Here is a 10,141-nt window from a genome sequence, read left to right on the forward strand (position 1 = left end):
CCTGGAGCCAAGGCTCAGCTTGAGGTGTGACTATAAGGTCTCCTCAGGCCTTTTCTGGAACCAGACCTTCCCCTGGGCGTGCTTGTAACTTTCTAATTCCCCTGCATATGCAGTTGCTTTTGAATGTCCTACTTTTTATTGTCTGGTTCCAAGAAGGGGAAATAGAGAGAAATCAAGGAGGAAAACGTCACCAGTCCTTTAAGTCCCCTGGAAGTCACTTTAGCCAGCAAGGGAGGAGGGGCTTGTAACAATGGGAGAAGGTGGCCGGGCGCGGTGGCTCACACCTGTAATCCCAGCACTTTGGGAGGCCGAGGCAGGCAGATCGTGAGGTCAGGAGATGGAGACCATCCTGGCGAACACGGTGAAACCCACCTCTACTAAAAAATACAAAACCTAGCCGGGCGAGGTGGCGGGCGCCTGTAGTCCCAGCTACTCGGGAGACTGAGGCAGGAGAATGGCGTGAACCTGGGAGGCGGAGCTTGCAGTGAGCCGAGATCGTGCCACTGCACTCCAGCCTGGTGACAGAGCAAGACTCCGTCTCAAAAAAAAAAAAAGAAAACAAAAAACCAAAATCAATGGGAGAAGGTGCAGTAATAAGGGTTGCTACCTCTTTGTCGGTACTTCTGCGATCAGATGAAGCAGTGATCGGAACAGATACTCAGTATCTGGAGGACGGGGTCTCTTATGCCTACTCTGGTTCCTGATACCGATTTGTAAGCCGCTCCAGGAACATGTGCACGGTTGCCTGCAGTGGGGATGAGGCTGCTCCAGGAACATGTGCACGGTTGCCTGCAGTGGGGATGAGGAGTGGGGAAAAGGCAGCTGCAACGATGCTAAGAGCTCACTGACCAAAATTAACCACAATGTACCATCTGAGTCTTTTCCTGGAAGTTGCCTTCAATGGACTTCAGAGCTCCAAAATAGCTACATCAGACAGATTCTGTGAGTATTATTGTCTAGGTGAGGAGAGAGATTTCTCAGGCTTCCTGTGCCTCCATCTTCCCAGAATTCTCTTCTTGGTCATTGTATTTTTAACAAGGCTTCTAAGACCATTCACCAGGGGAAGAAATGGCCTCTCCAACAAATGGTGCTGGTACCACTGGATAGCCATAAGCAATGAAGTTGAAACTTTACTTCACACTACAGACAAAAATTAACTCCAAATGGATCAAAAATTAACTCAAGGCCTAAATGTAAAAGTGAAAACATAAACTTTTGAGGAAAGCCAAGTAGTAAATCTTCATTTGGCAATGGAAGCTTAGCTCGGATATGCAAGAAAAGAAAAATGGCATGCAGGAAAAGAAAAAATGGTTAAGTTGGACATCAAAATTAAGACATTTTTGTGCATCAAAGGACATTGTACATTTAAAAAACCATGGAATGAGAGAAAATATTTGCAAATCAAATGTTTGATAAAGAACTTTATCTAGAATCTATACAGAACTGTTACAACTCAATAATAAAAAGACCACAACTCAATTAAACATGGGCAAAGAATCGTAATAATTTCTCCAAAGAAGATGTGCAAATGGCCAAATCAACACAGGAAAAGAGGCTCAGCATCGTTATCCGCCAAGGAAATGCAAATGTAAGCCCCGAGACACCACTTTATTCCTACTAGGATGACCATAAGCCAAACAATGGGAAATAAACATTGTTGGCAAAGATGTGGAGAACTCAGTTCTCATCTGCTGCTAGTGGGAATGGTAAGTGGTACAGTCACTTTGGAAACATTATGGCACTTCCTCAAAACGTTGAACATCAAGTTACCATATGACCCAGCAATTTCCCTCACAGGGGTATATAGAGCCAGGAGAAATGAAAATGTAGGTCCACACAGAAATGTGTGCACAAATGTTATAGCAGCATTGTTCAGAATAGCCCAAAGATGGAACAATTCAAATGTCCGTCGACTAGTGAATGGATGAATAACATGTGGTATATTCACACAGTGGAATAGTCTCACATGATAAGGAATGAGGAATCTTGAAAACATTATGCTAATTGAAATAAGCCAGTAGGGGCTGGGTGCGGTGGCTCACGCTTGTAATCCCAGCACTTTGGGAGGCCGAGGCGGGTGGATCACGAGGTCAGGAGATCAAGACCATCCTAACTAACACGGTGAAACCCCGTTTCTACTAAAAATACAAAAAGTTAGCTGGGCATAGTGGCGGGCGCCTGTAGTCCCAGCTACTCAGGAGATTGAGGCAGGAGAATCGCTTGAACCCAGGAGGCGAATCTTGCAGTGAGCCGAGATTGTGCCACTGCACGCCAGCCTGGACAACAGAGTGAGACTCCATCTCAAAAAAAGGAAAAAAAGAAGCCAGTCTCAAAACAAAACAAAACAAAACAAAACAAAAAACTCACATATTATACTAGTTCATTTGTATGAAATGTCCAGAGTAGGAAAATATGTAGAAAGTAGATTACTGGTTGTTTATTGGTTTGGGTAGGGGGAGGGGATGGAAGCATAGGGGAGTGATACCTAAAGAGTATAGGGTTTCTTTCTAGTGACAGAAACATTCCCAAATTGATTGTGGTGATGGTTGCACCACTCTGTGAATACACTGAAAGCCACATTAAGCATATGGTATGTGAATTATATCTCAATAAAGTTGTCACCAAAAAATTGACAGCACAGTTTACGCAGGTGAAATAGTTAAGACATACATAAACAGTACAATAAATGTGGCATTTTACCCCGAGTAAGACCTCAAAGCTGCTTGTTAAAGTGGTTGTTGGAAGGGCTGTAGCTCGTGGTTTACTGTGAGGTGATGGAAGGGAGGTTATCTGAAGTTGGATGGGGTGGAAGTTTGTCCTGCCAAATATGCATGGCTGTGGCTCATAACACACACAGTTGGAAGTGTGTGTGTGTGTGCTTTTTGTGCATTTCCACATTGCTTGATCAGCTGGACTGGGCATAATTTTCTGCATGCATGTAGTGTTTTTGGCAAATGAAATCATGCATGAACAAATGCAAAAGTCACATTATGCTCAAGTTCCCTCAAATATATCAGTGCATTGAATAAAATTCCAATATTTATTTATTTAGAGATGGAGTTTTGCTCTTTTCACCCAGGCTGGAGTGCAGTGGCACGATCTTGACTCACTGCAATCTCGGCCTCCCAAGTTCAAGTGATTCTCCTGCCTCAGACTCCTGAGTAGCTGGGATTACAGGTGCCTGCCACCACGCATGGCTAATTTTTCTATTTTTGGTAGAGATGGAGTTTCGCCCTGTTGGCCAGGCTGGTCTTGAACTCCTGACCTTAGGTAATCCACCTACCCTGGCCTCCCTAAGTGCTAGGATTATAGGCATGAGCCACCGTACCTGGCCCTAATATTTAAAACACATATTACAGCATAACTGACTGTAGCTGTGCGTTTATATTTAAAATGTCTCTTGGCTTAAGAAAACAGACCAACAATCTTCGACTTTAGTCCATTTGCATTTAATGTAATTACTGATATATTTGGGTTTACATCTGCCATATTATTATTTGTTTTCTATTTGTTTCATCAGTCTGTTGTTCATTTATTCCTTCCTTCTTAATTTTTATGGATCCATCAAGTGTTTTATTATTTTTTCTCTTCTATTAACGTGGTAGATAGCAAAGACGGCCACCACGCCTTACTTCTCCTTATATTCATGCACTTTTACAATGTGCGTTTGTAGCTTCTCCTGTTAAGGATGGAAGTCAGGGGCCAGGCGTGGCGGCTCACGGCTTTAATCCCAGCACTTTGGGAGGCTGAGGTGGGTGGATCATCTGAGGTCAGGAGTTTGCCACCAGCCTCTCCAACATGGTGAAACTCCGTCCTCATTACAAAATACAAACTTAGCCGGGTGTGGTGGTGGGCATCTGTAATCCAAGCTACTCGGGAGGCTGAGGCAGGAGAATTACTTAAACCCAGTAGGCAGAGGTTGCAGTGAGCTGAGATCGCGCCACTGCACTCCAGCCTGGGTGAGAGAGAGAGAGACTCTGTCTAAAAAAAAAAGGAATTGAAGTCAATTTCTCCTCCCTTTGAAAAAGAAACAGCCTCTTACTTTAGCCAAGTTAATTTAATTCAGCAAAAGTGACAATGTGAAGACCTTGTCCCTTTAGAATCTTACAACTTTGCCACTGCCATATGTAGCATGCCCAGGGTAGCCTGCTGGAGGATGGGAAAGTGGAGGAGGATCACAAAGCATGAATGACTCAACGATGAATTTCAGATTAAATGTTCTAAAATGCAGAGCAGAGCAAACATCCTGACAACTGGAAGACTCTTGATTTGCAAGTGCTAGGTGGTAGACAAAGAAACACTTTTGCTTTGAACTCTGAAAAAGTTAAGCTTGGAGGACTCGGACCACAGAGTTTATAAAATGAAGGCATGAAGTAGGAAAGGAAGCAGCTATGGCATAAGAGCCACTTCCCCTGGGAAAGTTGTGCATGCCACAGCTACACAGGAAGAAGAGAATGACCCGGGGCCCTAGGAGCAGGCAGGTGAGGCATGGGTCGTCTAAGGGACTCTGTGTTCCCAGTACTTGGGCCTTGGCCCAGGAAGACACAAGGCTTGTGACAGTGGGTGGAGGGCCGGGCATGGTGGCTCACACCTGTAATCGCAGCACTTTGGGAGGCCGAGGCGGGCGGATCACGAGGTCAGGAGATCGAGACCATCCTGGCTAACACGGTGAAACCCCATCTCTACTAAAAATACAAAAAACTAGCTGGATGTGGTGGCGGGCGCCTGTAGTCCCAGTTATTTGGGAGGCTGAGGCAGGAGAATGGCGTGAACCCGGGAGGCGGAGCTTGCAGTGAGCCGGGATTGCACCACTGCACTCCAGCCTGGGCAACAGAGCGAGACGCCATCTCAAAAAAAAAAAACAAACAGGCAGTGGGTGGAGGACATCTCAGGCTGTAGAGACAGTGCTGTGTGTGCTTGGGGCTTATCACATGAGCACTGCACAGAACCCGACACCCAGCACAGGGCTGGAGCACCTGGCCCATGGAGAGCAGACATTTGAGGGCCAAGGGAAATGGCCACAGTGATAGGCCCAAGGAGGCCTCCCGGAGAAAGCCCTGCTCAGGGCAGGCTGGGCAGCTGGAGAGAGGTCTCTGGGCCAGTCCCCACAGCACACACCCCGCAGCTTCGGCCTAGCAGAGCATCAGACCGGCCACACTGGGATGGTCAAAGACAGAGGAGACCCCAGCCCTTTCTGGTGCTGGAGAGTGAACTCTGGGGAGCCTGTGCAATGTCCAGACTTAGATCACTCAGATAGGCTGGGAGACAGTGAGGGTGGGGGGAAGCTGGACACACACCATCGGCCCACGGGAGCCCGTGCTAGCCTGGGAGGCTTTGCGATCTAATCTAGAAACAGCTGAACAAACTGTAGGCACAAGTTTGTTTGTTGACACCATCTGTGGAAATGAGGGGTGGTGTTGACAGCAATTTCATTCATTGATGGACAAAGGACTTCTGTGCCTCTGAGTTGTAATGTGTCAATGTCAAAACCTCCACATTGTTGTGAGAGAGGAAAAAGCCCCAAGAGGGGTTTTGGCCACATAATAGACTACGCAGAGGGGACTCCCACGGCCATGGAGTGAATGTGGTCGGTTGTTGGGTACTGAGGTGGAGAGATGGCCGTGAGCTATCGTTGGGTGAAAAAGGCAAGTGACAGAACTCGAGGGGCAGTGTAATCCCCTTCCAGTGAGAAAGAGGAGAGAAAGCAGAAAGGAAGGGAGGAAGGGAGGCAGGCAGGCTAGAAGGAATGAATCTGGGGGCCTGCCAGTTGAGCCATCTGCCCTGTGGTCAGGGCAGCTGCCAGCCCAGGCTCAGGGTGCCCATCTGAATAAAGGAAGAGGAAGACTCAGGCAGTCTGCGGCACCCACAGCACCCCACGGCCCAATCTCATTCCATCCCCACAACCCAGGGCACGCCAGTGACTGACTTCCTTCCTCCTGAAATCGGCCCCTAGGGATAGGAGCCCATCCTCAGACATCTAAAGGGCTCTGTGGGAAACAGGGGTTGAGTCCTTCTTCCTGGCTCTCGGGACAGATTCAGACACCATGCACCAAAAGTTCAAGGTGGTTCCATGTTATTTGAAGCAACGTGTTTTTGAAGATCCTACACAATTGAATATGTACATGGATCAAGACTAATCTTTCACTTGGGGTGTGTGTGTGTGTGTGTGTGTGTCGTATCTTTCCACTTTAAGACCGTCTTTCATTTTCTCCACGACCTTGTGTCTGCTGCCTCACAGATTCTCAGACACTGACCTGTGTGAGTTTCTCAGCGCCTGCACCAGCGCTGCTGCTTAACGCATGCCCATCTTTCACTGTGATAAGCGCCGAAAAGCAGTGTGCCCACGGAAAGCACTTGCAGACGTGAGCTGCTGGGACACAGCTGCCAGGGTGCAAGACACTGAGGAAGCAACTGTGGCAACAATTTGCGGACTGCCTCCATGGCGCCACCGTGTGACCAAATTGTGTCATGTGTCCACACGCCTGAGACCTGTCATCTTGAAGATCACTCCTCCAAGCAATTTAAAAAAAAATTTGAAGTGAGAGATGTTATCTTCAAAAATTGTGCACAGAGTGAGAGTGGCATGCAATTTTAAATTCACATAATTTATGCGGATAGAGAATAAGAGCACACCAGGAGAAACGAGAGCTTAGTTACAGGAAAAGCTAGAGGGCCCGGCTTCTCTTCCACCTGTGACGGGATGCTTGTACCCAGAGAAGAGAACTTCCCCTCGGAGGAGGTGACAGCTCCAGTCATGACGGCTGTGCTGGACGGATGCTGCCTGCGAGAGCCTCTGTGTGGAGGGCTCCGTGTGTGGACTGACTTACTTTTTAATTCCACAGTTATTTATTTTGCTCCTGCCTGGCTGGCACTCAGGAGAGAGAGGTGTATGAGAAACAGGTTCTTGCTCCTGTAAAATCTACTGGCTTCCCTCTAAGGAATGTGCCATGCTTTTTGTTTGTTTTTAGAGACAGAGTCTTGCTCTGTCGCCCAGTCTGGAGTGTAGGGACGCGATCATGCCTCACTGCGGCCTCGACATCCCCGGCTCAACTTTCTCCCACTTCAGTCTCCCTGGAAGCTGGGACTACAGGTGTGCACCGGCATGCTCGACTAATTTGTTTATTTTACGTTTTTGTATAGACAGGGTTCTTGCGATGATGTCCAGGTTGGTCTCAAACTCCCGGTCTCAAACAATCATCCCGCTTAGGCCTCTCAAAGTGCTGGGATTACAGGTGTGAGCCACCACGCCCAGCCTGTAAGAGTCCACTTGTAAGAAATGTCCAGAAAAGACAAAGTTATAGAGACAGACAGTACATTTGTTGTTACCGGGGCCTGTGGGTGAGAGTGGAGAGTGACTGTGCAAACGGGCATTGAGTTTTCTTTTTGGGAAAATGGAAATGTTGTAAAAGTCAGATTTTGGTCCTTCCACACCCACCCCAATTTGGGCCTCCCCTTCTGGATTACAGGAAACTCCTCCTCCTCCTCCTTCAACTTCTTGGATACTGGAGCCTGGGCTGAAGCATCTTTTCCCTTCTCTGCCCCATGGCCGCCCGTCACCTCTCCCCAGCCAGAGGCAGCTTGCTTGGCTCGTGCTGACCCCGGCAGGGAGCCAGGTGCCTTGGGTGTCAGCTCCTGTACTGGCCGTGAGGGCTCTGAACTTGGCACGTGCTGACTGGGGTAAGGCCCTGGTGATCCTGGGCCCGGGTATAGCTGCTGATGCCACCCGCATCCCTCAGGGCAGCTCCTCTGGACTCTGGGCCCACTCCGAGGCTAGTTCTCCCTGGTCCTGAGAACACTGTGGTGCCTCCTCACTTGGCTTCGGCTGACATTGTGGGGGTTCAGGACTAGACTCCGCTGCCTTTGAGGTGACTCCAGGTGTAGATCTTGCTGATGCTGGGGGGACCCTGGGCTTGGCTCTGGCTGCCTTTGGGGGGACCTCAAACCTTTGCACCCTGCTGCAGACTGAGTGATCCTGGGCTTGGCTCTGGCTGCCTTTGGGGGTGACCCCAAACCTTTGCACCCTGCTGCAGACTGGGTGACCCTGGGCTTGTCTCTGGCTGCCTTTGGGGGGACCCCAGGCCAGCCTGCTGCACACTTGGAGGAGACCCAGGCTTCCTTGTTTCTTCTGGGTTGGACTCAAACTCCACAAGGGCCAATCTCGCCCATGAAACTGAGGTGAGGCTCTCGGGCCATGAGATCCATGGCCAAGCTACAAAGTTTCCAAACCCCTGCACACATACACTGTCCCCCTCCCCTCCCCCAACCCCAGAGAAAGACTTCTGATTCCTAGTTCCAAAAGGCTCTCAGGGACCGGGCCTGGTGGCTCACACCTGTAACCCAGCAGTTTGGGAACTCAAGGCACGTGGATTGCTTGAGGATAGGAGTTCGAGACCAACCTAAGCAACATAGTGAGACCCTGCCTTTGCAAAAAACAAACCCCCCAAAAAACAACCCCCCAATAAAACAACCCCCCAAAAACAAAACAAAACAAACCAAGAGACCTCTCCCAGGGCCACCACCCACTTTCCTTCCTCCTCTGGCAATTTATGGCAGTGCCAGTTTCCGTGTGCCCCCGCCAGCCCTGAGTGTTTTTTAAAATTTATTTATTTATTTATTTTTCTGAGATGGAGTCTCGCTCTGTCACCCAGGCTGGAGTGCAGTGGCACGATCTCTGCTCACTGCAAGCCCCGCCTCCTGGGTTCACGTCATTCTCCTGCCTCAGCCTCCTGAGTAGCTGGGAGTACAGGCGCCGCCACCTCGCCCGGCTAATTTTTTGTATTTTTAGTAGAGACGGGGTTTCACTGTGTTAGCCAGGATGGTCTCGATCTCCTGACCTCGTGATCCGCCCGCCTTGGCCTCCCCAAGTGCTGGGATTACAGGCATGAGCCACCGCACCCGGCCTAGTGTTACCTATTTTTAAAACGTTTCCCTGTCTGAGAGGAAAGATATTATTCCATTGCTCTAGTTTGCCCATTAGCCCTGCACAGCCCCAGCCACCTCTGTGATTTGCCTGCTTGGGGACTGAATGTCACCAGCCTTAAGGTTCTCCTGTCACCGAGGCCAGCACGCACTGACCACAAGGAGGCACTGCTCCCCTGCCAATGTCCTCTGGTCGCACCTGCTCCCCGATGCTCAGCTATGTTTCTGGGCCAAGGCTGCAAAGTTCCACACCGGCTTTACAATCAGTAAAAGGCATCAGTACCCTGAGGCGGGAACTCAGGTTTTTAAGGCGTTTTTGTTGCTTCCAGCTCGGTTTCACCCATGGTCACTTGGAGCCAGGGTGGGGAATCTGCAGCTTGCAGAGGGGACCACTGCGCCTCCTGCCTGAGGCGGGCTGGGGGGTCATTGTCCTCGCAGCGTTTAAGGCGAGTCTGGCACAGGACCCCACCGCCCCCTCCAGATCTGTGGCATCCTCCAGGACCCCACCGCCCCCTCCAGATCCTGGCATCCTCCAGGACCCCACCGCCCCCTCCAGATCCTGGCATCCTCCAGGACCCCACCGCCCCCTCCAGATCTGTGACATCCTCCAGGACCCCACCACCCCCTCCAGATCCTGGCATCCTCCAGGACCCCACCGCCCCCTCCAGATCCTGCATCCTCCAGGACCCCACCGCCTCTCCAGATCTGTGACATCCTCCAGGACCCCACCACCCTCCAGATCTCTGCACCTCTCAGGGACTCCCACCGCCCCTCCCAGATCCTGGCATCCTCCAGACCCTACCACCTCCAGAGATCCTGGCATCCTCCAGACTCCAGAGGACGCGCCCAGGAGCCGCCTCCTTTCGGGGCTTTCCAGGGCGCAGTCAGGGCTGGGCGGTAGCCATGGAGCTCACTGCCCGGGCCGGACGGCTGTGGGGAGCGGGCGGCGGGCCGGGCCACCGCGGCCACTGCCCTCGCCCTCCCCGGGCGGCCTGACCCCCGCTCCGCTGCGCCGGCGCCCGCGCCTCTCTGGCTCCTTTCCCCGGACCGGGGAGAAAGGCGGCGGGGCTCGCCTGGGTCCGCGGGGCGAACGCGAGGTCTTTCCCGGGCGCTCCCAGGCCGGTGCATTCCCAGAGCCGGAGCCGTCGGGGCGGGAGGGACCCGGCGGGGACCAGCCTCCACTAGACCCTGCTCTTGGAGGCTCCTGGATCGCGTCGTCTCT

At 51.0% G+C, this 10,141-nt stretch overlaps 1 pseudogene; it reads right to left on the reverse strand.

Annotated features, from left to right (window-relative positions):
• Nucleotides 1-4,870: 4,870 nt before the first annotated feature.
• Nucleotides 4,871-9,596, reverse strand: LOC110743610 (annotated as a pseudogene).
• Between the last annotated feature and the right edge of the window lie 545 nt (nt 9,597-10,141).

This window comes from Papio anubis, chromosome 5 (assembly GCF_008728515.1).
Source record: "Papio anubis isolate 15944 chromosome 5, Panubis1.0, whole genome shotgun sequence".
Lineage (NCBI taxonomy): Eukaryota > Metazoa > Chordata > Mammalia > Primates > Cercopithecidae > Papio > Papio anubis.